Source organism: Betta splendens, chromosome 22 (genome assembly GCF_900634795.4).
Source record: "Betta splendens chromosome 22, fBetSpl5.4, whole genome shotgun sequence".
Classification (NCBI taxonomy): Eukaryota; Metazoa; Chordata; class Actinopteri; order Anabantiformes; family Osphronemidae; genus Betta; species Betta splendens.
Genome location: NC_040900.2, coordinates 1,050,157 through 1,076,768, shown reverse-complemented (window position 1 = coordinate 1,076,768; position 26,612 = coordinate 1,050,157). Strand labels below are relative to the sequence as shown.

Genomic DNA, 26,612 nt, shown 5'->3' with positions numbered 1-26,612 from the left:
TCAATGTAAAGGCCTAAATCTCAGATTACTCAAACAAAGAAGCACAAGAGGCGGCCACAACCAACACTCCAGGAGAAATATCATTTACTGGTTCCCAACACACACCTCTACACCCACAGACCCCCCTCCCTGTGACCCAAGAACAGGCGATCAGCTGCAAATGGGCACGGTGAGGGAGGGGGAGGCAGGGGGAGGCAGGGAGGCCATTCATCACCAGGGTCTGCCGCCAACGCTCGGCAGCAGACATCTCCATTTAAGAGCACTTGAAGAGCAGCTAAACAAACTCGGGCCCGGAGATCACACAACTGGGTTTGAGGCCCGGCCGACGTGCAGCCAGGCCTCCTATTAGGGTGAAGTTCAAAGCAGACGCACACACCTCCAGTCGCAGGCGGCGCAGCAGGAGGTCACATCAAACAGCACCGCCAGCAGGTGATGTGTGAACATGCCGACACACAACCCCCCCTGTGAGTGGGACAACACAATTAGCACAGTTGGTAGAAGCAAACCTGCGGCGTCCGTGGTGTACAGCATCTGTGCGTTAGCGTCCGACGTAATGACCTGAACCGCTGATTGACTTGTCTCCGCAGCGTCGCACTTGCTAAATCAGCTGGCAGCAGCGGGAGCGACGCAGAGGTGAGACTGGCTGTCTGCCACTTGACATCTCAGTCAAAGGCCAAGCACCTCCTGACCTCTGACCTGGAGCAAAGCTAAGTGCTGCCTCGTCAGACTCTAACGTGGAGCGGTCCTCGCACCGGCGGAGGGCGTTCTCTTCTGTTAGAGCGGGTTCCACCTGGGGGCACTACAGACAGCAAGTTGACACTGGCTGTGGGGAGATGATCTCCTTAATTACTGTACAGCAGGAAGGGGGATCTGAACAGGGCCAAATCTGCGTCCACGCTCAATCTCATAAGTGCAGGCTTGAGTCGCAGCAGGTTTAATATCTGTTTATGCTTGTTCACCAAAGGTTATGATTACTGGCGACAGTGGCGTCACCGAGGGAGACGCAGTCAGCAGGTGCAGACGAGAGGAGGCCTCCAGACCACAAGTCTGGAGGCCTCGGCAAACCCCCAAACGTGCCCTCCTGTGGTGGCACAAGCCGATCACCGTCATCTGGACGCTTCACCGCCTGCTTCAAACAAATTGCTCTGAGGGACGAATTTTTTTTTCCGCCGTGAAAGGAGCAACAGCTTTTCAAAGCATTTAATCACAGCAGACGTGCTGTCAAATTGATGGATACAGATGTAAATGACTGTTATTGGCGTTAACGGTCTTCATCCCTCCTTGAATCAGTCTGGCAGCACCTCTCTGTTCGTAGCATGTGATGCTTGTGGTGATTCTGAGCACGGAGCTCTGGTTAACGTTCTGTTGCAGCCTTAGCCTGAACCAGTGCCGCTCTATGTGGAGACTTTAAACTCCAAGTGCATCCACGCAAACAGGCGTTCCTGTAAAGCTTGTGGCGATGCAGGCGGTGGTAGTAAACGGCTCCTGGTGTGAGTTTGTGACATACCAAGTGTACAGTATGAAACTGATCTGGGACGTTACTAAAAACAGGTCCAGGAAGAGGAGCTGCCTCAACACTGGGTCCTGATTATTGGCGGGAAGAGCTCATGAGCTGTTGTGTACATGTTTCTGTAGACCCCTGGTATCAAGATGCATCCTGGGAGATCACAAGTGGATGCACCACTGTTTACGTCTGTGAACACGCATGCGTCTGCACAGCGCTGACCACTGCTGGCATTCATCGCTGCTCCATCATCTCCACCAAGAGGCCAAGGACAAAGCAGTTACTGCCGTACGTCTACAGCATCTGCAGAGCCAACGTGATTTAGGTGAGTGTAACTCAACTCTGCGTCTCTGCCGCTCAGGTCGACCATGACAAAGGTCGGCCGTTTACCACAGCAGCCGTCCAACCCATGCAGGTCGCATTCCTGCGGATGCTGCAGCAGGGTCAGCTCTCAGGTCCAGGCACGTCCTCTGCTGATCAGCCCACTGAGCACCAAGACTTTGTCCTGCTTCATGTGTCATGTGTGTGCCGCTGCCTCACTGCGCTCCACACAGGAGGTCATCACCGGCGATGAATGACAAGCTGTGGGCTTCAGAAGTGCGTGTCTCAGGCTTGGCGTTTTCTTGCAGCGCCATCAGCAGGTCAGCGGTATCATGTATCCAGTGACATTTCTTAATACCTGTCAGGTGCACTGGCACAGAATGAGGTTCACACATTTGTTTCTGCCTCAGGGTGAACGGTGATGACTTGGGTTCTACTCTGACATCATACAGTCACAGCTTGTCTGCTTGTGAACTTACACTTACCTTCACTGCAATGAGTCACGCAGTCATTTTCTCACAGGAAAAAGTGCAGAACGATGATAAAACCAGAGATGCTGCCAGCGTTCCGTTACAGTAACTACAGGATTATGAGAAACCTGTTAGATCTTCCATTTCTGTCTCTAGAATTTATGTCACGTGTGGACACTCTAAGACCTACAAAGTCACAGTCAGCATGTGAAAAGCATGAAACTGACTCTCTTCCTTTCTGTTTTGAACGATACCAAAAGTTCAAAGATGCGCAAACACGCAGAACAGCACCTACTTAGACTACACTATGAATCAAGCCGAGTCACTCATAATCACAGCAAACTCCAGGAAGCCTCACAAACAACACAAACAGCACAGGTCAAACCTCCATTAGAGCAGCGAGTCAGAGGAGCCTTCGTGTGGGTGGAAATAGTTTTTCTTCTCCAGTAATTAGCTCGTCGGACCCTTCACACGGCTAAGAATCATTAGCAGCCGTTTAATGAGACGGCTAAAAATAGAAACAACACAAAGGACCAGTGGACCTTGGAGCCACAACTGCACAGCGTGCTCAGGCATTCATTCACAACATCCCTGTGTGTGTAAATGTTTCTGACTGTGTTTGACAACGTGTTGCATTCACAGGAAACTTGTCAAAGTCAATTTGAACCTTTCAACAAAAGCCACGTTTTCAACTTTCCTCCTGTTTGTTGATCAGTTCACAGATGTTTTATTACAGATGAAGCTGAAATTATTGAGAGAGACAAGGGCCATTTCTCAACACAGATGTGTTCTGTCTTACGCTGTAATCCCGCCTATAGTCTTTTAGTTCTGTGTCCTAACGGAACCTGAAGGTTCTGGTTTTAGGTTTCTATTTTTACTTAAACGTAAACTATTTCTCCAATGAACTTCCCAAAAAAACACACAAATGTAAACATTGATTTGTGACACACAGGATATGTTTAAAGGGAGAAGGACTCTTCCTCAGGAAAGAGCAGCTTCACACCAGCAGCCGCTAAAAAAAGCAGTTCATGAGGGGGCGATAGGTTAAATCATTGTTCTGTCTTGTGTTTTCAACCACTTTTAACACCAGCACAGAGGGGTCAAAGGTCAGGTCCTGCAGAGGGAGCGGCGTAGTGACAAGCTAAGGCTACGCTCCAGTGTCTTTTAGGAGCCTGTTGCAATGACTTGTGTCTGTTTTGCTAATAACTTGTGTTGTGAGTAGTGTCTGACTCATAAATCATCTCTGCTACACACACTGTCAGACTCACAACGACCACACTGTGAGGACAGCAGAGCTTCGGCTAAGAGACGGACCCCGACCCCGACCAAAATGAAGAGACACACGAGACGAGGACTTCCAGGCCAAACAATTTGATCAGGGAGAAGAGCATTTACAGTTAAGGGTCCGACTGAAGTGACGCGAGCAACTGTTTGGGCTCGTGGAGTGTGGGTGTGTGTAGACGGTGCAGGGAGTAAGTTACAGGCCAAGGCAGCTGGAAAAACACACGCACGCACACGCACGCGCGCACACGCACGCACACACACACGCGCACGCACACGCACACGCACACGCACACACACACAAAACATGGTTTTATGTTGTTTAAAGAAATCACATGAGCAGGTGTTTTTCTGGTTTACTGGTGAAACCTCCAGAGGCTCAGCTGGTGTCAGTGAATGAAGTCATGATCCAATCGGACGAGGACGTACAGTAGGAAGCTTGTACCTTCACATGCAAATGTACCTTCACAGCTTTGTAACAGTGTACAAAGTTTAGGAACGTGGCTGCCAAAAACAGCAGAACAAATGGTTGAGCATTTGCTCTGTCATGTAACGAGCTCCAGTTTTGCCATTAGGGAACGTCTTTGATCAGACGTGGAGTCACAGAGAGAGAGAGAGAGCGTTGGTGCTCCAGCTGGAAGTCAGACAAATAAGAGGAAGAACCCACTCACACCTCACGTGGAGGAGCTGAGGAGGAGACAGGGCTCTTACAGGACAATTAAACAAGTGCATTCACATTATAAGACAACGTCACCTGCACCTGGTGGCAAGATAATTAAGAGATCATGTAGATTAGTACAGTCATTAGGAGACAATAGAAGGAAAGATGATTAGAAAAAGTTGGCAAAGGCAGGTGCTGTAGAAACCAGCATCCACAAGTGACAGCTATGAATCGCTGAGAGCGTCGCCTTTGTAGCTTAAACCAAGTGTTTCGATACGTCAGCATCACCAGTCAGAACCCTTAGGAGCCTAACGCTCACAGCTGGTGGTCTCTCCCAGGATCCTCATACAGAAGGAGCAAGAGAGAAACACGAGCAGAGGCAAAGACTGAAGGAGAAATGTGATAAATAATTCAGTAAATTCTCTCAGCTCAGACAAAAACAAGGAGGACGCCTCTGGTGTTCACCTGCAGCCTCAGTTGGCCAGGACACGAGCACCGAGTTTACCATGGAAGCACGTGTGTGTAAGTGCTGCTGATGGTTTAGCAGAGCTGAGTGCTGGTGTGGGTGAGGCCAGGATGGGAAGTCTGGGAAAGTCTTAATGACAGACTAGTGGTGAGACGAGACACAGCCGTAACCATGAATCACAGTAATTAATGAGCAGGTTCCCATGGTCGGCCTTGTTTGATGGTAAAACAAAAGCTATCTGGACCACGCCAGCGCTGTTTACACACACATTAGGCTGATTAAGCTACAGGGGAGGTGGGAGGTTCTGGGGTAAGGTCAGAGCCCCTCACGTGGTGTTTGTGATAAGACAGAGCAGCAACGTGAGCGACAGGTCGACTGCAGACAAGCTGGACCTGAGCTCATGAGGACGGAGGCTGAGTCCATGAGACGTCCCCGTCTCCACCTGTACAGCACAAACACAGTAAGGCAAACTGCCGAGTCATGATCCTGTGTATAATACCATGCCCAATCATGTGCGGTTCCTTTCTACACTTGCTTTGACTTTTATCTATTTTTATATACATTTTAAAAGTTTCCATCAGTAGAAACTTGCACAACGCATCACAAACCAAACCCTCAAACATCATAACCAGCCTTTATTCTTCTATAAATCACTTTCTGTTCTTGTCGCTAATTAGACCTGCTACAATTACGTTTATTGTCATGGCTGCCCACAGGTGTCAAGCTTTCGTCTGTCTTACTCGCCAGACTGTAAACACACGCACCACACAGAGAACATAAAACACGCTTCACAGTGCATCATGTAAAACAAGCCCATAAAGGCAGAGACCAATTAAAGGGGCCCAAGCGATTAAAGGGAAGGAAGTGTAGCTGCAACAGTGGGCGGGCGGCCGGGCGGCTGTCAGCCACCAGAGGGTGGGGTCAACTCGGCATTAGCAGGAAGTCCAGACAAGCATGAGAAGAGCAAGATGAAAGGCAGATGGAGTAAACACACGCGCACACACACCTGGGGGATATTCTCATTTTCTCATGACGTTCAGATCAAACCGAAGCTGCAGAGCTGAGCTGAGGAGCAGAGAAGCTCTACACCCACACAAGGTTTCATAATAGATGCACGCTGAAAATACAAAGCAGGCTCCTCAGATCACGCTATAAAGAACAGACCTTCATGCACGGGATACAAAAATCAGCAGAGAACTTCACACATTTACTTGGAGAGAACACAAATGTTTGCACAAGCATCTGTGTGCATGTGCTTCAGCGTTTAGCAGTGAGTAGGTGTTCGTTCTTTAAGCGCAGCCACCTTTGAGTCACTGCTCTGTGGATGCTGCATGTGGACACAGGCCTGTTATCACACAAATCATGTCTGTGGTGGCACAAAATGTATGAGGGAGCTACAAACTCAACATTTCTAGAGATTAAGTTATTGTAAAGTGCTGTGTTCAGTCCAACATGTCTGCAGAGCAGACATGTTGACTTTACCCACGTACTGTACGAGCCACAGCTGAGAGTGAGCTGCAGCTGATATCTGAGAGGATTAGTGGGAGGAATTCTCCCTCCAGAGACGTTTCCACCCACGGCGGCGCTCTAGTCACATCCCACAGCCTGTACTGTTGGGCCACACAAACAGCCACAGCTCGGACACTTCACACTGACGGGATGGAGTTATTTTCATCCAGAGCGAGAGGGCAGATCTCGGAAAAGGGCAGTGTAGAACCTTCTGGACAGTACCCCAATGAGCATCAATGATTATAATGGTACAGAAATGTAAATACAGGTCACACTATAAAGCCACAACTACTGATTCACATCATCAGACGAGCAGAGGATCCAGCGCTCACATCAGCGGAAGCAAATGCAACACAGCGTGAGGAAGGCACAATCTGTTCATCATCATCATAGTGTTTGGACCTGCAGCACTGGAGTCGCAGGTCAAAGCTCAGACAGACACTACGTTTTCTAGCTATCAGCATCACGTTGTGGAAACGTAACACGACGTCACATATAAATCCAGAATTTTCCAGGTTTTTTTCCAGAATATTTTCATGTCATTGTTGTGCTGACATTCCTCGTTATAGAACATGTCAACTCTTGTTGGACGGATGTTTGACAGGTTCACTATAAGTTACAGTTACACTTGATTCGATGAACATTAGATGACTCATCAGGTCATGGAGGCATTCCTCTTTTTAGACAGGATTTTGGAAGGTGTTGTTTCCCTTTGGGTGTTAAAGGGAATGTTACACACACTTTCTTAGGCATCTTCAAGCTACATCCGTTTTTGAAGGAACTCAGCTGGTAGGTTTCTCCTCTTTTTGGAGAACTAACCACAGATGATCCTGATGATCATTAGCACCTGTTTGGTAAAACTGGTTGATCACCATCCCTGACTGTGTGCAAGTATATTCATAAGACTTGATGCTGGTTTGAAGGCAGAAAGTTGTAAGACCAAATGTTGATTTTCATGTCTTTTGTTCATTCTCTGCATTTTGTATTTATCATCTTTGAAAGAATTTTTTGTTTATGGCATTTTTTCACACCTGCCTAAAACCTTTGCACATCTGTGTGTGTGTGTGTGTGTGTGTGTGTGTGTGTGTGTGTGTGTGTGTGTGTGTGTGTGTGTGTGTGTGTGTAAATAAAGAAAAAAAAGTGGTTCCAACAAGTATTGTTCCTTCTCAGATTACACCAGCAGAACTGGCACCAAAGCAATGAAATAAATAAAATATCTCGTAGAGCTTCCAGTTCGTGATTTGTCTTCCTGCTTCATTGTACGCATATCTCTGCTGTCATGAAACATCGTGTGCTTGGTAGCACCTACTGCTCAAGTAATATTTGTCTAAGCTTCCCCTCATTTGATTAAAAGGCACATAGAAGGAAATCGCTTCAGGAAACAAGAATAAAAGGTCATTTGTTGGGAGGAGTAGCTGACAAGCACCAACACGCTGACTGTAGCAGCTAACTGAGCAGAAAGGCCAGCTAAGCGTGGTGGGTCCAGACTGACCCACAACACGACCCACAACACGACCCGGTAACAGGACCGAAGGCCTGACACAGAGCAGCAGAGCGCGACCACTGGAAGCGCTAGAATCTGGGACGGTTCCTGTGATACAGCTATCTGTGCTCACGCGTACCTGCGTGTGTTCCCTTCATGCACCCAGAAAGGCAAACGAGTCAACACGCACAAACAGCTGGTTCCACATGACCTACAGTCACAAGAGGCTGGCGGGCAGAGGCGTCCACCAGCAGCAGATTAGATTACCGTCCTTCAAGGCTCCTGACTCTGCCTGGCAGGGCACAGCTCACGTAGCACAGCGCTGGCTGCCACAGACCCGTTTACAGTGCAGTCACCAGGAATGTTTGCTTTCAGTATCAAATATCACACTGCTTCCGAGTACCTGGCCCAAACCCACGCACGCTCCGCGATGCTGAATGTCAGGTTCAGACGTGTCACCTACAGGAGTGTACGGCCGCGTGCGAGTCCTGGTTTCAACTCCCTCTGCTGAAGCTACATTCTGGAAATATTTTTAAAATACTGTATGGAGAAAAAAGTTTAGGTTTAACAGAACTGGAACCCTGCATTTACAGTGTAGCTGTGACTTCACCGGCACCTGTCAAGCCCTCGCTTAATATTTGACACGGTGAAAACCTCGTTTCCATGAAACTGAACATGAACATGAGGTTACCAACAGCTGCCAGGTACGGGTGGGCGTCACCATCATACCAAACATGTTGCAGCCTTTTATTACAGATCTGGGGTGTTAACCTTTAAATCAGCCGCAAAAATGAGAGACATGGCAAAACCGCTGAAATACACTATGAATAAACCATCACACACTAGAGGATCAGATAGGACTTCATTTCATCTCCCGTCTTGCAGATTCCGAGTGATGGGCACAAATAAGCATGAAGATGAGAATCAGGTATGATACAACCGGCCTCTTAAGTCAACCTATTTCTGCTGTCATGGAGCCTGGGAAACCCCGAAACTAAAACATTCAATGCAATGCTTTGTATTTGAAATGAAATGTATTTTCAGTGATTAAACTGGTCTTAAACACACTTTAACCTAGAGCATAAAGTTAAACCAGAACGAGTTCAGGTCTGCATCTCCATCAGCTGAGGGAACAATGCAGAGCACCTGTTGGCTTATACGGCGTCCTGGGGGTTGCAAGCGTCTAATTATATTTATGCAGTGTAAATCTGTCAGCCCCTGCTTTTAAATCTATTTTTACTGCCCATGTTGTTTTGTCAAAGACAAACTAATGCATGTTGTCAGTAAAGCAGTCAATAAAGATGTCAGCTCAGCAGCCTGCATGTTAAAAAGAACCACCCAAACATGCTTCATGTTGAATGGTTATGATTTTGATGAAGTCTTTGTAGTCAAGGTCATACTATAAAGCAGCTTCACATAATATTAATAAAGGTAGTTTTGTTTCCTTGTGTTAGAAAAGCCAACAGACCTGCACCTTCACATTTGCTCCTTAGCGTAGATGCTAAGATGACTTAGGAACGCTGCTTTAATAATCAACACCTCAACCACTGCACATCCACTGAACCAGTCAATTAGATTCCTGTAATTGCACATGGTGACAGTTTTACATCCTGTTTTGGCAAAGCAAACCATCAAGTCTGTGCCAAAAATGCATTAAACCTTCCACCACATTCCATCTCCGTTTAATCCTGACTGAAAGAGGACAGAAGTTGCTCATTCGGGTTTAAGCGCTTGCTAGAAGGACAATTAGCCGACAGCTTTCAATTGTATGTTTTTAATTGCCTGCAATTAGTATTATCGTGTGTCTTGTGTCTTCATGACAGACTTCCAGAGAATCAGCACATCCCAGACTTGATTAAAGCCAGACGGGAGTCGGCTGATGCTCGCCTGCTCCTGGGCGGATCCTCTCTCAGGACGAAGTGGATGCGTGATGTTCAGAGGCTGGGACAGCTGAGAATGCAGAGCCACCGCTCCGTCTCCCCAGTCAGGCCTGTCTCACTGTTTCTGGAGCTGCTACCAGTCACCTTATCCCTTCAGTAAAACGCATGTCTTTATTCCTTAATGCACGATTCATCACCTTCCTACTTGATGTGTGTCTGTTGGAAAACTAAATGCTGCAAAACGCCTTCAATTCAGTGTCACCAACACCTCACACCTCCTCCTCAGTCCCTCACAACCAAAACCACGCATCCAGGAACCTCTGTACAGTTAATAAATTCCACTGATCTGATGTGACAAGCTGGGAGATCCTAACATTCAGGCAGACACTGCAGCAATTGTTGTACCAGAAAGACCCAACACAGGTGAACAAACAAGACTCAATCTCTGCAAAGCACCTTAAGTGCAAAGACATTTTTTGTTTGGTTCTAAGCCGCCATCAAACACGATCTCGGTGCTTGGAGACCAAACTAAACACAGAAACAGGACGACTGAGAAGCTCTCACACGACTATTCGTCTTCATTAATGTACCACTTGCTTTATGGGTAATTTGACTTGGCAGATTAAAAAAGAACACATTCACTTCAAAACCTGCCTGTAGGAGAGAAGCACAGCTTCAAGACTGTGTGAAAACGCTGGGGAATTTAAGAGCCACAAGAAATTAAACAGCCTGAATGCAGAGAACAAAAAACGCCATGAAAACTGGATCCTTCACTAGAATAAGACTAGAAGGTTAGCAACGGTCAAACTGTGACTCAGCCGACAGCAGAAGAAAGAAAGAAATCATCAATTAAAGAGAAAACATGGAGAACAAGACGCAAACAACAAGTAGCAGGTGAAAACCTTTCTGTGACTCAGATCATTCAGCGCTTTCCATCAGAGAATAAGATCAACTTCTGCCGCCTCTCAAGATATAAACTTGGAGTCAGCCAGTGGTTGTGGGAAACCACATAATGTGAAAATGGTGCACAAAGGAAATAATGCCCAAAATTAAACAGTGACTTTAACAATAGTATATGCATCAAACCCACAAGTGGCCTTAACAAGCACACACTTAGAGCTCGCCCACGTGTTGACAAGGAGCCTGATTCCATAGAAAACGGAGTAAGTGGCACTGGGAGGAACCTCCTGTGATGTGTATTTCCTGGTTTATATAAAGGCTCCTCCATGTGTCATAAGTCTATTATTACCAATATGAAGCCAACAGGGCCTTCGAAGGCAGCGCCGCCCGTCGTGCACGTACACACACGGGGGCTTTGTGCAGTTGTTTGTTATCAGCAGGAACCTGGGTCCACATGAGGGAGGAAACGTTACTGGTTCCCACCATAACTCAGCACAGGCCTAATCAGTAATGGTAGCGTGATGAATGGAAGCCTACGGTACACGAGCGTAAACAATGAGTCAGGCTGGTAAATCTGACAATTACAGCGGCCTCAAGGACTTCTTAACGTATCCAATGCAGCCAGACCCCCCCCACACACACACACACATCTCCCACCGACGCCTCCTCTGCTCAGCGCCAGTCATGTGGTTTTGTGAAATGACAGGCTCCACGTTCTCACAGCCTGTAAATCCGACACACAGCATATCACGGTTGGTGCCTACACTGACCTTCACCAGGCGTTCTGCAAATGTCACAATATTGAAGGAAAAGTACAAAGCAGCACTTTTGTAAATGATAACCTCCACGTTCTCACGCTTCGTTGTGTCACACAGAACTTTAATCCTGTGTCAGGAATGTCTGACCTCTTCAACTCAGTGACTTCAGTGCAGGCTACCAATCCAAACCCGAACGGGCCCTCGTCTGTGTAACCTGGGGGTCACAGGGGCTCAGCACTGGGGTTAAGGTGCATCAGTACAGCATCCAGATCACCACATGCTGTAGTTTCTGTGCCTGAACAGACGCCTCAGCCCTCAGGGGAAAAACCTTTCAATTTGTGGTTTGACTTCTTGCATCTCCTCAAACAAAAGAATTTCACCAGTAACAGAACTTTAACTCAAACTCCGGGGGTGTTTAATAACAAAACTAGATCAAATGATAGTTTTATGTTAAACAACAACACAAACTTAGAATCATTCATTAATTAATTCATTCATTCATTAGAAAACTGGTTTCCTGTGCCGGTTTCTAATAGTCTGTTTAAATACATTTCATTTAGATAAACATAAATAAAAACACTATCAGAATAACTTTGATTAGCATCTGACAAGCAGCAACAAGTTTCCCTTCTGCTTTGAGCCACATTGTAACAGCCAGTAAACGCTCCAGTATCCGGCCATAATTCTCAGCTGAGGATACTTTTATCTACCTTTTCCCACTCGTGGTTTGTCGTTGTGTTAATAGGGTCATACTGCAGCTCCCACTCAGCTCAGGGGCCTGACTTTGGTACTTAACATATAATTATATCCCACCAGGTTTTGATAGAAGACTACTCTCCCTGTTTGTGGAGGCATGTGATCACAATGTATATGTGCTGATCCGTTTGAAGTGATCGACATCTGTGGATTGTTGTGTTTTGCTGCCACCATCGCTCTGACCTCACCCTGCTCCTGTCATGATTACTACAGCTTTTAAAGGCTGTAACTAGAACACGTATCTTCAGGCTGCTGGTTAAGGCCGAGTCACTGAAGAACTCAGACATCTAGCATTCAGTGACAAGTGAACACCTCAACCTGCTGAGGAAGATTTTCTGTTTAACAACATACTGTATAATATACCAAGGCAAAAGCAGTGATATGCACCTACATGGGACAGGTCTGAGCTCTGAACTCTCATGAAACACAAACCTTTACCACCACTTAGTGTGAGTGAACTCAACTCAGATTTATTTTTGTAATGCAGTGTGACAGTTCTATGGATTTGGAAACCAATCCTTGTTTTTAGTACTTTTCCTTTGGAACCATATAACTCAAGATGATGCCAGTGTTTCCATTTTACTTTGGTCTGCCTGTTCATTTTCACTGTCTTACTCCACTGTAGTTCATGTGGAGCAGGAGCAATCGACTCAGCATGCAGGGTGGAGTCTGTAAGGTAAGAGGCAAAGCTCTGCTGAGTCGGGACACTGACTCAGAGAGATGAAGGATGCAGGTGGTAATTTATGCATTAGCCTCAGATAGTAATGAAGGTGCTTTGCGCTGGTCTTGTCTCACATGGCGTTTGGTGCCACAGAGCCCTGATAATAAGAGGGAGGAGCAGGTGGCGTTAATGCGAGTGGGTGCGTCGGCGTCTGCATGTGATGGCCTGATGCATGTTAGTGTTCACATACACATGTAGGCCGGTGTTTGAACATGGGAGTTGGGAACGCCGGCGTCTGGCATCAGCAGCCAGTCGGCCACACCCACAGACAGGCTGTAAAGAAGCCGACACCGTTTACACTGCCCCACTGTTTATCTGCAGGGCACAGCAAGGGCCAATTACTTCACTTTGAGTCAACTCTAACCACCACATCAAAACCTTCCACTTTGTACAATCAACCAACAACCTGCGTCACAGCACATTCCCTTATGATTCCATAACAACGCATCTTACGATGTTTTACCTGCATGTTGCTATTTCCGGTGAGATGAGTTCAGGGCTACACACAAGGACACCACACCAAAGCAGAATAGCTCCAGACTGTGTATAAACGTGTCTGGTTCGCCTTCATTTTCACTGTAACCGCGCTCACTGACAACTGTCAACCCATTACATTTCCAGGCTACTGTACAGCAGTTCAGACGGTGCGAGTCATCTCTACGGCACCACCGGCTTATGGACATGCATATACAGTAATGTGCTCAGACATGTTAAGCTGGAGCTCCTCATGCTGGTGAGGCAGCACGAGCTCGCTGGCTTGTTGTGACACACACAGCTACAAGCCTCTCGCTTCCACTCCCTCTGGCTCATCGCCCATTTCCCATCTTGTCTAGATTTAAAACTGAGAGAGTTTAAACCAGTGATGCAGTAAGTACTTTTCAAACATGCTGCTTAGCAAATCATCAGAAACTGAGAGGTGATGATTACCAAGCAAACCACCGGAAAAAGCAGACACGCCGCTCTCCACACTATGTCGAAGGAAGTGCCCTTTCATTTTCTGAGCCAAACCAAAGACAACATGTGAGAACAAGAGTGGAGGAGGCCATTACTGAGCGGCCGAGCCCGAGTACGGCCTGTGAATTCCACCAGCACAAAGGTGGGAACGTCTTACTCCAAACCGCACGCTAGACTGACTTTATCCTCAGAAACAATCCTCTTCCTCTGGGAACTTCTGCTCTGAACGGGATGACAGGAGACACAAACAATAGTGGTGCGCAAAGTGTAAGCTTTAGCATTTCCACAGCAATATACTGCCACCAAAGTGACAGTGAAAGTATAATTAACTAAGAAAACCCTGTGGACTCCTTACCACAGTATCAACTTTGAATTTGATGTTGTGGGAAATGTGCCTAAAAAACCTAACATGAAGCAGGTGACACCCAGTAAAATTAGCATTTCCTATGTCCTGTAATTGTCCATTTGCAGACAGCATGAGTCAAGATGGCACTGAAGCAAAACTTCAGACAGCTGGAGATGCTGCAAGGACTACTTCTAAAAACAAAGGTAAATTTAGTCCAGGTGATCAGCTTCAGGTGTCTATGGAGGCAGCTACTGTACCTGGTCAATAGCTTCACACACTCCATCACTGATGAGCCAGAGTCATCTCTGCTGTTATTTAAATGTCTTACATCATGAAAATGAATCCTTTACTCTTTATCATAATGTTAGTTATCATAATGGATTTCAACCCTCTTAATCGTGTGTTGTGTTTCTCATACAGGACAGTACCGGAGGAACTGATAGGGGTGTGCCGGCAGTAGCCCTCCATTCCATTAAGGATCCAAAACGCCCACTCATGCAGGTTCTCCTGTTGAGTCACTTGAGCAGCGCATGGGCCCCTGCGGCTATGCATAAAAGATGTTTATTCTGTGCCAAAGTATTTCACCCATCACTAAAACACTCTTGCTCTGAACACACTCGCCTGCTGTTTGCCCAGACAAGCACAGGTAGGTACAGTGAAGGTGGCGTGTTTAGGCAGGGAAGAGGCTTTAGCTCGCTGACAGTGACGTTCAAAGGAGGAACAAAGAAGCACATCTTATAGTATTAATCATTCCTAAGTCTCTGTCACATGGAGTCTTTCATTAAGGATCAGCAGCTAAGAGCAAAAGCGCTTTTGATTGGAGACGGTGTTGGAGTCCATTGGAGGCACTGTTTTGTGTTGGCTGGTTTTCATGAGGGTAATCATAAGAATACAGACTCTATTGAAATATTCAAATATGCTGCACCTCCCACGCATGTCTGGTTGTTGACATTGTGGGTTAGAGACGCTGACAGGAAATATGCAACTGGTAGACTTCCAAACTCTGAAGGTCCAATGGCAGCAGCTTTTCATTCTCATTTTGCTCTTCTTCTGAGCTTGAAATTTAATTTGCTTCATGTCTGACAAATTTCTCTGTATTGTGGTCCAGCAGTAGACCAGGTTCTAGCCCACTTACAAAGTTCTTCTGACCATATGTTTCCCTGAACAAGGTCCTGAACTCAAAGCTTGGGTGCTGAGCACAAGTCCAGTAGAAACAGCAAACCAGTGAGGAGATCCCAGATTTTGACTAGCTGCCCCGTACAGTCCAGGGCCTGCTGATTCACCTGTCAGCTGTGCCCTGCTTGCTCGAAACGGGTCATCTCTGTGATGGACAGCCGCCCCTGGCGGTTCACTTCCACTACCAACAACCATGGACATCAACTGGAACAATATTGTACCAAACTCCCCTTATTAAACCCAAAGGCTGGAGCAGAGACAGAGAAGGAGGGAATGTGAGAACTGTAGCGTCAATGTTCATATCATAGCTGACGATCTACCAAAAAAAGTCATTTGGAAACAAAGTCTGTGGAGGGCAGACTTTGTTATGTGGGTCCATTTAGTAGCAGGGAGAAACTAGAGGCGAAACCAGCATAAAAAGCCTCCTGCTGACAAACTGAACGACAGCTAACAAACGTTTCTGTGTCTTACAACAGGATGTTTGTCTCCTGTTGTTTATAAGGTCAGTGATAAATTACACCACAGTCTGAGGTTTGTGCTGGCAGTGATGCAGCCTTTGAAAGAATAATCATTAGCTCAAGAAAGAGACGTTAGATAAAATCCAAAAATACGTCTGCTGTGAAGTAGATCATCCCCACAGTTTGACTTGTTGACGTTCTGCTCTAAGGCCGTTTGTGAAGGAAAAGTAATTGGAGACAAGAAGCAACTGTTCTTCAGTCTACAGATTTAAACAGGAATAAAAGGTTTGGCCTCTCAAAGACGCAGAGTCTGTGGTGGTTTTAACGGATTCACCACAGCAAACATCAAATTACTGTCATGCTGATTCTGAATGAAGGGAAAAGTTGGTTCCCACACAGTTTATCACTAAACTGTTCTTCTTCATTATAGGGACGAGTGATTAGTAGATAAGTGAGGACGTGTCGGCGTAATGACAGGATGACTTACAATGGAAGCACATCTCCAACGGCTTGGGACCCTTTAATATGAATGTGCGCCTCCTGACAAGTAGCTAAACAGTTTACCCAAGGACATGTTTTATCTTTTGTTCCACTAACTCAGAAGAAAAAAAAAAGCCTTAAAATATCTAAAAAAATGTCTGGACTACATGAATTAAATACTGTTATAAAGTACGGCTCACACTGGACATCATAATGACTCAATCATATTTCTCATTGCAGTAAGACCAATAACATGCTGCTGGCAGTCGATGCAGTCACATAAAGCCTGAATGTAAATACACTCGGATCGTATTATGTGCGTTTCCACTATTTATGGTTGTGGTTACAGATGTAGGTGTGAATATCCAGCATATTTGTTGGTTCCAGTATTTTGTAAGGATGATTTGCAGAGTCAGTGGAAATCTGCTCTTTGTTTCCAGGTTACAGATCCAAACAGAAGCAACTAATCCACGGTGTGAAAAGTGTGAAGTGAGATGGATTAGAGGTGTTGCAGTGTTTAGGCCAGTAGTCTTCGTTTGTTTGGTTCACAAAGGTCATAACTCCAAGGTAACACGGCCCAAAGTTAAGCTGACTACACTCATGGCTGTAATGAGGTCATGTAAGTGCAGTGAGTCAGATGATCCTGCTTTATTCCAGATGTTCGTCCTCTGCAGCGTCTTCTCTTGAGCGGGTATTTAGGTGTAAGTGAGGCTTCACATTTAACATCAAAGTGCACTGTTCTCACTAAACACTGTGCTTTCTTTGTGTCCTCAGGATTTTATTTATATAGTGAGAGACTGCAATAACCTGAATCACTTGCATTGATTATTATTTTTGGTAAAACAGAAACATGCCGACAGCTACTTATTAAGCAATACCATGTCTGTCTGTCTGTCGGACTCTCTCTCTCTTACATAAAGCTCTATCTACTTTCTGAAGGAATCCAGAATTCTAATTCCAAGTTCTAACATTATTGCCCACTGGAATTGACAGACAAATCAACAGCCACAGACAAAACAATATTACTAGTCTGATTGTGCTGAATCAGCTGTCGAAGATCAACAGTTCAGGAACGCAGGGGGAATGTACTGTAAGTGGAGATAAAACACTGGCTCCAGTTACAGCAAGGGTCAAAGTTCAACACATTAAAAGACGTGAAAGGGACAAGAGAGACGATGAAGATACCTGATGCTAACGCTGGGTTTACAGCTGCTAGAATCAGCGGAGGAATGCAACCATCAGGACTTGTAATGTTTTCACTCGTCACATGGATCTGCTGCCTATTTTCTTTTGACAGGATTCACACATGGAACAATAAAAGGCTGAGTGGAGACTGTATCACTGAGATCAGAGCAGACTGTGTTTACAGACAGAAGAACTTATAAACGTATATAAACACCAATATAGAGGCTTTAAATGTGGTTACCACACGATGAATGTTAACGTGAGAAGGGACAGGAGCAGAGACGAGCCTCTGGCTTCTTAGATTGTTACCATCCACAACACTTGCCTGACTCTGAAATTGCTTTTCCATGTCCGTGTATTGTGGATCCATGTGCAGCAAACAATGAACTCCATTACCCACAACAATTCCAGTTTAATCAAACAATTAAGCTTGACCTGCACTCTGCTGTTTAAAATGGTCATAGACGCAGCAAACAACAGAGATAAGAAGGTCTCACCCACCCACAGCAGATCAGAGACCCGACCTGCTTAGGAAGACTGTGTCACACGAGGAAAACTGTGTTAACAAGTCATTAAATCATCAATCCAACCATTCACTGTGAAAGACCAACAGGAGCAATGCCTCAGATCACAATGTCCTACAGCCATGACAGATCTATTCACCAACTAAAAACCAACATTTTTCTACTTCAGTCATGTGGAGCTTTGAAGCACTGACTGATGAATTCCTGACTACATACTGGCTTTGAAATAAAAGCCGACATTTTTCCTCACGAGTGGATCCAGCTTTTCTGGGCTGTGCACGTTTCTCTGGGAGGATGAGCAAACGGACCTGCCAGAGACCATCACTGATACAGCATGTGTGTGAATCAGAAGCAGGTGTGTAAAAGCCTGCAGAGCTCCTCACTAGCTGTACATGGACGGTGACGCTGTGGAAATCTGAGCCGCAGCAGAACAATGTGCTTGTATCGAATGGCGCTGAGCAGTTTCTTCGTTGCCAAGGAAGTCGGTGAAACTGGGGAAGGCCGCATTCAGCGCCGACCTCCTCAAGTATTGATGACAATCCGTTGCAGCAAAAGCCTGACGCAGCTGTTTGCACTAAACCAAACTGACTGCTGGCTAGTTTTTGGTTGATCACGATGAACACAGCTAATCCAAAAATGCACCATGGAACAGACGTAGGGTCCGACACTCGTGTTATTAGCTTTCTTTGCTGTGAAGCACACATCAGACATCAGCCCTGACGGATGAGGGCACAAGCTCAGAAACCAGATTTCTACTAAACGACTTGCTTCAGAACTCCAGTCCATCAATAAGGTGCAGGCTGTGTGATACAACCAACATATGTTGATGTGAGTAATCTTTCTGCTTCCATATAAATCCTCCAATGTATATAAAAAAAGTCAAATGTTTGTGGACTGTGTCTGTCATGCTGTAAAGAATGAGATCGTCACTAAGACAAAGCTCACATCGGTTGAGGCCACTGAAGCTGCGGTGCTAATGTCACGGTAGGACATACGGCCTGTCTCTCCATCCGTCCTCACAGTGTCAATTCTGATCCATCTCCTGGCACACGGCTTCCATGAGAAGCATCTGGGACTCTGCCTCTCAGACTCTGCTTAAAAGCAGAGTTGAGGCTTTGAAGCCTGGGCCAACGCGCCAACCTACACCGAGGAAGTACAGACATGTGCCCTCATCTGCATATACTGCTGGCTTCATCCTCTGTACAAACCAGGATGTTCAGGTATGATGATGATTCCCGTCACATGGATTTATTTATAGGAGCCATTAAAATACCACTACAGTTAGAAGATGTAGAGTTATTTATGTGTAGGCAAAGAAATGTTTTATATACATTTAATTTCAAGTTCAAATGTTTTGGAGGGAAAGGATTTACAACCAGATTACGTTCTAATTTATCATATTGAAGACAGCAAGATATTTAATCCTGCTGTGGAATATGCAATCTATTTACTAGTGTTATGATTATCTTCAGTCACTCAGCAGAAGCTTAGTGTAAGATTCTGATTCAAGAGGAAAAACTTCACAAATGCTGCCTAAAGATGACCCCGCACCTCCGAACCTGGGTCCACGCTGTGACGTCCAAGTCAACTCCACTGCTTAGGTTTCCGCAGTTTTAGTGTCAGGGTGAGGTTTTATACGAGCTGGAATAACCCCCCGTAGCTTCCATGGAAAGGCAACACCGGCTTTCCCTACCTGAGCCGTTTGTCACATAGCTGAGATCTATCATGAGATCTGACCTGGAAACTCAGGGGTGAAGTGGCCCATTAACCTCTATGTAGATGTCTGAAGTCGTCCTCACAGGAGCCACTTAGGAAAGCTGCTGTCGTCTCAGCTCAGCTGCCTCTGAAGGGAGGAGACCCGCGCTTTTCAAGGGAAGTCATCCGTTCCTCCGTTCATCCATCCATCTGTCCATCCATACAGGACCAGCAGAGGACAACCTGTCTGAAGGCTGCTCAGTTCAAAGACTTGTGCTAAGTCTAAAGTTTTTAACCAACTCCCCAGAATCCGCAAAGGTCTTCGGTTTCACTTGACGTGTGGAAAAACACAGGTCCCTTCTTGTTGTCAGACATCAAAGCTGGGCCCCGAGAAGACATGATTTATATGCTGGTCATGTTCCACCGTCGGGCTCATTCAGGTCTGTAGCTTGACAGTCAGAAAGCTGCAACAAAGTCCTGGGTCCATCCTGATTAAACATTCAAAGCTGGCTCTTTTATTATTACCCAGCCTCACTGACATTGGTCCTGGCACAGCCACAAAAAGTAAATCAACTATCTCCATTTGCAATTATCAGCTTCTGAAACCCGTGGGTTACTGTGTGGAAAACACAGGTAAAATCATAACCAGTTTGTAGATTAGGAATCTACAAACGAGGCATATTTACTCAGCTTCATGTGTTCTGGTTCTACCCGTTTTATTTCCAGTAGCTTTCGATTACGTGAGGACATCCTGACCCTGAGCTGTGTCTTATTACTGTGCACAGTTTGTGCTTGTGTCTCCATCTGTTTGCAGTGTGTCAGTTGGAGCCCAGAAATACTAATCCTGGGTCTCTGTTTATTATAACCCTGAGTGTCTGTGTACGTTATGCATGTGTGTAAACCACTCACATAGTGCTTCAATATAGATTTAACCCTCACTAGTTTTCTAGAAGTCTACAGTCCAACAGAACCATAAATACAAACATGTGCCTCCCACAGCAAAATCCTTTGTCCTTACAAATAAATATACGTGTACAGCACATTTCCATTTCGATGTCACACGGATTGAATCAAAGACAAGTGTTGCCATGCTGTTCTTCCTCCTTGACACAAGTAGGGCTCTGGAGGAAGAACAGCAGTTCTGGATTGACGGCCATAAATTTGTGAAATTGAACACAGGGCGTTCAAAGGCCTCCCTCAGCCCCAGGGTTGTAAAACTTCCTCAACCCAAAGAGGAACAATTTAACCTTCAATTCAAGTAGAAACACGCTAAAATAATCAAAAATGCAGTTACAGTTGTGTGAGCTGACAGCAGATATAAGGTAACTTACAGCCGAGTCTGTCATTTTTCGCCTGCCTGCTGCAACAGGCACATCTCAACATGTTTGATGTATAATGCCAATTCAGCTTGTCCAAAATCCTGAGGGTAGCGTAGGAGGTTTCTAATGATTAGCCTCAGCTAAAAAAAACTTTTAGCCTTTCAGCGTATCGTACTTTGGTCCTGAAACTAGAGCCTGTGGTTCAGCCTTGATGGACAGGTAGCATAAAGTGGAATGAGTGAAATGTATCTATGTAGGCGAGGGCAGAGTTATGCGATCAGAGACAATGCTTTACTTCATCGAGGCCAAGGAGAAGGCAGATTTAATGTTGTGGAGGTGTTGGCCTGTGCAAAACAAATCTGGCAGATTGTGTAGATAGAAGTTTGGAGCCTGATGAAAGATGGAGCAAAGCAAGACAAGAGGAGGGAGAGAGAAAACGAGTAGTGAGTGAAATACGCCTAGAGAGGCAAACAAAGTAATCAGAACTATACAACAGCAGTAATACCAAGGAAAGAACTAGACAAAAACCTGTTAATAGGACAAAACTTAATGCAAGTAACCTGTGGAAAAGCCTTTTAGACAAGAGTGAGGCTCCAACACAACGCCTTCCTGCTATAAATCATCTCCACTGATAAGACGCGACTGAGCCTAAACATGTTTTTACAAACAAACATATTGGACAAAAATGCTTTTTGCAGCAGAGCCATGAAGATGAATGGTTGTACACTTAGCCGCTGGCAGCTGAAGCGTTCCTGATGAGAGAAGGGAAGAGGCTATGAAAGCAGGAGGAGGAGCTCACAGGCAGCATAAATGTTCCTGCAGAGCTTCAGGCAGAGGTCGACTGTCTCCTAAACACGTAAAGCGGCAGTTACCGACATTATGTTCAATTACAGAGTGAGAACATTATCCTCCTCTGTTACAAAGTTAACTGGGCTAAACTAGAACACAACTACAAGGTCACGCGTGTGCAGCTCCGGTCCTCCAGGGCCACTGTCCCTGCTGCTTTTCCAGCTCTCTGCTGATCACCTTGATCAGCTTCGTCAGTTGGCTTTTCCAGCTTGTCATTGACTGAACACATCAGGTCATGGTGATCAGTAGGAGCTGGTGGAAAAGCAGCAGGGCAGCGGCCCTCGATGGCATCAGTTTGACACCCCTGCTCTAGAGCATCCTGGGTACAACTGTGATGGGACAGGACAGTCCACGAATCCAACATTTGAAAACATGAGCTACGACAGAACAGGATCAACAGTTTAAAGAGATTCAAAGTGTCCAAAAGAGATTTTTACAGACAAACCAAATGTTCCAGAAGCTCATGGTCATTTACACTCTTTCATGAAAAAGAGCTTGAACTAAACCGGTGAGTGCTAAATTCTTTTCTATTTTATTGATGACCTACTTATTTAACATCTAAAATGGGTGTTTCCGGGACTCAAATCATATGAATGTTTCCATCAAAACAAAACACATTCTGATGCAGCAGAAATGGGAGGAAGTTAAAGAAGATCCCACAAAATGACTCAGACTAAGGTATCTGACAGCTCATTAAGTTGAATGACAACTGCTTCAAGGTAACGCCAACAAAATGTGCTTATTATAGTTGAAAGGAGCCTTAGCTTTTAATAAAGCATCCAAAAACAGACACGACCTAACAGCGACAAAATCACAGATGAAGAGCAGACACAGAACATCTGTGGGAACGGGTCCAGGGCACCGGGACCTCGGTTGACGTGCTCACACATAATGAGAGCTGATTTGGGACTTAATCACGCATTAAGCCTTATTGTTGCACCTCCGGCCAACTGATGACACAGTGATCTGTTCATGGTGCCGTCTCAACGCTGACGCCCTGGGGCTCGACCACACAGCGTGCAAATGGCATGATGTAAGGTCGGCTGGTGTCACGTCTGTGCACCACACAAAAGGGGAGAGGGTCAGTGTGTGCTACCACTGGGTTTCCACTTATTGGATTTTAAAATGTCTAATATATGATGTTATATGCACTTTCTATTGCACCATTTTGTCATGAAATCAAATAAAAGCCATTAAACTTTAGTTTGCATGAAACATTTAAAACTGAATTGTTTTCAGATCTAATTGTGGTACCTACTGTAAGTTGTACAAACAGTTCATATGTTAAAACTCTTCATTTTTTGGTTATATTGATAACTCGTCCATATGTCTGGTCCAGGAACCGCTTCTCTGAACCTAAAACCAGCTGAACTTTCCCTTTCACAGTCAGGGAGGAGCTGTTGCCTTATGAAACGTACCGACTGTGTTATTTGAAGATTTAAGACTAATTGCATGAGCATGAGGCCTTCGACGCCCGTCCTGCTCCTCTTCAGTGAGATCACACTGAGATCACAGTGAGGCGACACTGGGAGCTACGGCGTCGCTCTGAGTCGAGGCTTGTCTATGAAATGTGTAGCCTTGGGTGAAAGTAGGCCAGACGTGCCAATTCAAACTCTTCACTTGACTTCATGCACCAGTTTAACTTTATTACCTACTTCAAATTTATACTATTTTACTGCCTTTCAGAGGAAAACATTTTAATAATTGCCAGCTGGATTTAGAGTCTTTAAAATCTACTCAAACATAGGATCAGTTCTAAAAGTCTCCGTTGAGTTGCGCGTCACTCACCAGCAGAGCTTTCAGCTGCATCGCTCGGCCTCTTCCAGTGGATGGAGCTTCCTCAGCTGTCATGGACTAAGACCTGTTGAATAAATTTGTGAAATAAACTTTTAAGTTTTTTCTCTTCAGCCATGTTAAACTTTGTGTAAAGATGATGTGACAGCTGACTGTCGCACAAACGTCATTAACTTCATGTTGCTTGGCGCCCAAGTTAAAATATTTCTACTGATCCCACTGCAGCATGAGTTCAGTTCCTGTTGAGCCGACAGATATGACGGACTCTCAGCAGGTACGTTTGGATGAAATTGTTAGTCAAATACAGGCGTGGGCTTCAACTATGAGTTGGCCTGTTCTCCACTCTATGAATACATACCCTCAGGACACAGGCATTGATGTCAGCCATTCTGACGATGGGCCCAACCCACTTCTTGCCCTTCTAGATCACTGATTCACTCACACACATATACAGAACTTTCTCTCTCTCAGAGCCCATTGTTTTGAGTCCTCCTCCACACTTTGATGTGAAGGGGTCAAGCGGAGGCTCCCTCCTCGTCTCCTGGGGGAGGCGAAGAGTAGAATATTCAGCGTTGGGAACATCTGGGAGAGCGCGCTAAGCAGGGCTTACTTGGCAGGCGGTTGGTATTGGCACTGACAACCTTCCTACCGGGGGCCTTTCATCTCCGTTTGAACATGTGGACTGGGCCCTAACCCTGGGAGGAGTCGGAGGGCTCACCGCCAGCAGAGAAGCTGAGGCGTGGTTGCTCCAAGGAGGAATCTAGCTCTCCTGCCGTTCTCAGGAGAGGACAAGCATTCCTGCCTCCCTCCATGTCTCCTTATACATGTACAAGCTTCTCGTACCTCCTAACACGCTGTCAAAGCCTGAGCCTACATCTGATTCAAACCCTTCCAATAGGTACGTCAGGATGTTACTGACACTGACGTCTAATAATAGGCCCAGAAGCTAATGTTTATTCCAAAACCCTATTCCTTTGGTGGTTTTAATTCATCTCACAGAAACATAAACAGACGCAATTCTTTCAGGATTAGCAGCTCCTTAAGGCGGCATGAATCATCTCCACTGCTGGTCAACATGGAAATAATAGAGCTTGAGTGTGTAGAGCTTCTAACCCTAATAAATAACAGCCCAGACAAGCCCCAACATCTGCAGTTCCTCCAGCTCTATGCTATAAATTTATTACCACAATTAATCAATTCAGAACTTGAGGTTCAGAAATACTACTGCAAGAAATGTACATACAATGCAAACAGGTTTAGTCATAAGAAAATAAATCTGTAGCCAAGCTTTTAATAAGCTGTTTATTTAAATCCCAACAACTTTCACACTACTGTTGAATTTGTAGTTAAAGTAAATAACCTTGTGCAATAGTTTCATTTGTGAGAAAACCTGTGCTCGTTCTCTTTCCCAATACTTTTACGGTTTCAAGAGAGAAGTGAGAGGAGGCCTGTGTTTATTATTAGATGATGTGGTTGAGCTGTTACTGGACCTGAGCTAAATGCTGACACACAGACCTGGTGGAGCAGCCGTGTTTGTGGCAACATTTCATCATCACTTGAGTGAGTGGGACTGAAGAATGCTGCTGGTGATCCGGTGAAAACAGGTGTGTGAGCAGTGGCCTGAGTGCGTGTGGAGACAGGGCGTGTGTGGGAAGCAGGAGGAGGCTGGGGAAAGTCACTGAGCCTCCAGGCTTCATTATATCTGGGTCATTGTGTTAAAAGCTGAGCGGCGCCAGACCAGCAGGTCAGAGAATGCTTCAGATTTTACTGCGATAGCCGAGCCAGGCTTGGACAGCCCACAAACAGCGATTCTGCCTGCACCCTCAAGTAATTACTCATCATTTGGTAATGAGTCATATTTCGGTTCCCATCCCAGCTTTGAGTAATAATAACTTCCACCTATTCTGTCCATTTTATTTGAAAAGAGTCTGTGCTGCAGTGAGCTACAACTCACCTGAACCAGGGAGCACTACTGCATCCCTGCTTTTGCAGCCGTTCTTCTGCTTCAGATCATGTGCCACAGAGCGCTGCCTGTCTAGATGCAGAAGCTGAGAGTTAAACATCAAGCCAAGCCTTCATCAGATCACTGGCAGCTTTGAGTTGTTTGAACGATCCAAGTGAACAAGCATTAAATGAACTGTGAAACCAAGATGTTCCCTCCTAAACATTTAACATCAGTTAGTGTTGTCTAAGCTTAGGAGGTCGTTGCTAAACATTTGTTGCCCTCACAACGGTGACCTTTACCTGGATTATTAAAGGAAATGTCTAGATGCTGGCTTGGCTTCAATACAATCACCAGTCAGTCAGTTCTAGTTGTGTTACAGCATACTGTGTATGTCAGTGAAGCTGTGTCCTGGCATCTTAGGTCAACGTAAGCACGACGCAGCCCACTCACCTGTGGACCAGCAGTCCTCACGAGCACCCGTCTCTGATGATGACGCGCAGGCTTCTCCCTCCAGGTCAGCAGGTGTGTTGTGTGCATGTATGTGACCTGAGTGCCGCCATCCCGGATTCCAGACACGTTCCCCATTCTTCCCCAAACAACCGCCAGGTTAATGAACACACAACACAGCACATTATGCCCCATCAGGCATTATGGATGTCCAACACAGCTGCTACGAGTCTTTCATGCGAGGCCGCTGATGTTAATCATTTCCCGCAGTGTCATCAAAGGGCAGATGGACGCTTCACCTCACTGGACTGAGACCAGCAGCAGGCAGCTTAAGCACAAAGCTAAAGCAGGGATTCATGTTTCAGAACATTGTGATTAAGTTATAAATTTATGAAATATAATGTTCTAACTTAAAGTTACATAGTTCCTCTGCTGTAAGCTTACCTCAATATGAGCTTCATTGTTAATTTACCTAAAAACTAGCATCCGTGCTAACGGAGGTAGCTGAATAAATGGGTCAGGTTGAGCCGTGATGCTACTAGCTAGCTTAAACCGCAGCTCAGGGTCGTGTTAGCGACAGTGAGACGCGCGAAACTTTCAATTCATCATAATCCGATCTCCGTGTTTCAACTTTTAAAGATGCCACTGTAGCAGGAATCACCAAGCGGCAATTTAAATGCCTAAGTGACCAACCGCCCAGAGTTCAGACATGCGCAGTAACAATAGGTGA

General features: G+C 45.6%; 1 protein-coding gene across 3 annotated transcripts in view; it reads right to left on the bottom strand.

Moving 5' to 3' along the window:
- esr2b (estrogen receptor 2b) overlaps positions 1-26,576 on the bottom strand; it is a 57,692-nt gene extending 31,116 nt beyond the window's left edge. For 2 of the 3 annotated variants that reach the window (XR_008693667.1, XM_029138426.3), the window contains exons 1-4: positions 26,327-26,576; positions 25,886-26,223; positions 25,445-25,525; positions 23,485-23,557 (exon numbers count right to left, since the gene is read on the bottom strand). The gene's annotated coding sequence lies outside the window, so the exon portion shown is untranslated. The remainder of the gene's footprint in view (positions 1-23,484; positions 23,558-25,444; positions 25,526-25,885; positions 26,224-26,326) is intronic. The other variant, XM_041069165.2, reaches the window with a different exon arrangement.
- Between the last annotated feature and the right edge of the window lie 36 nt (positions 26,577-26,612).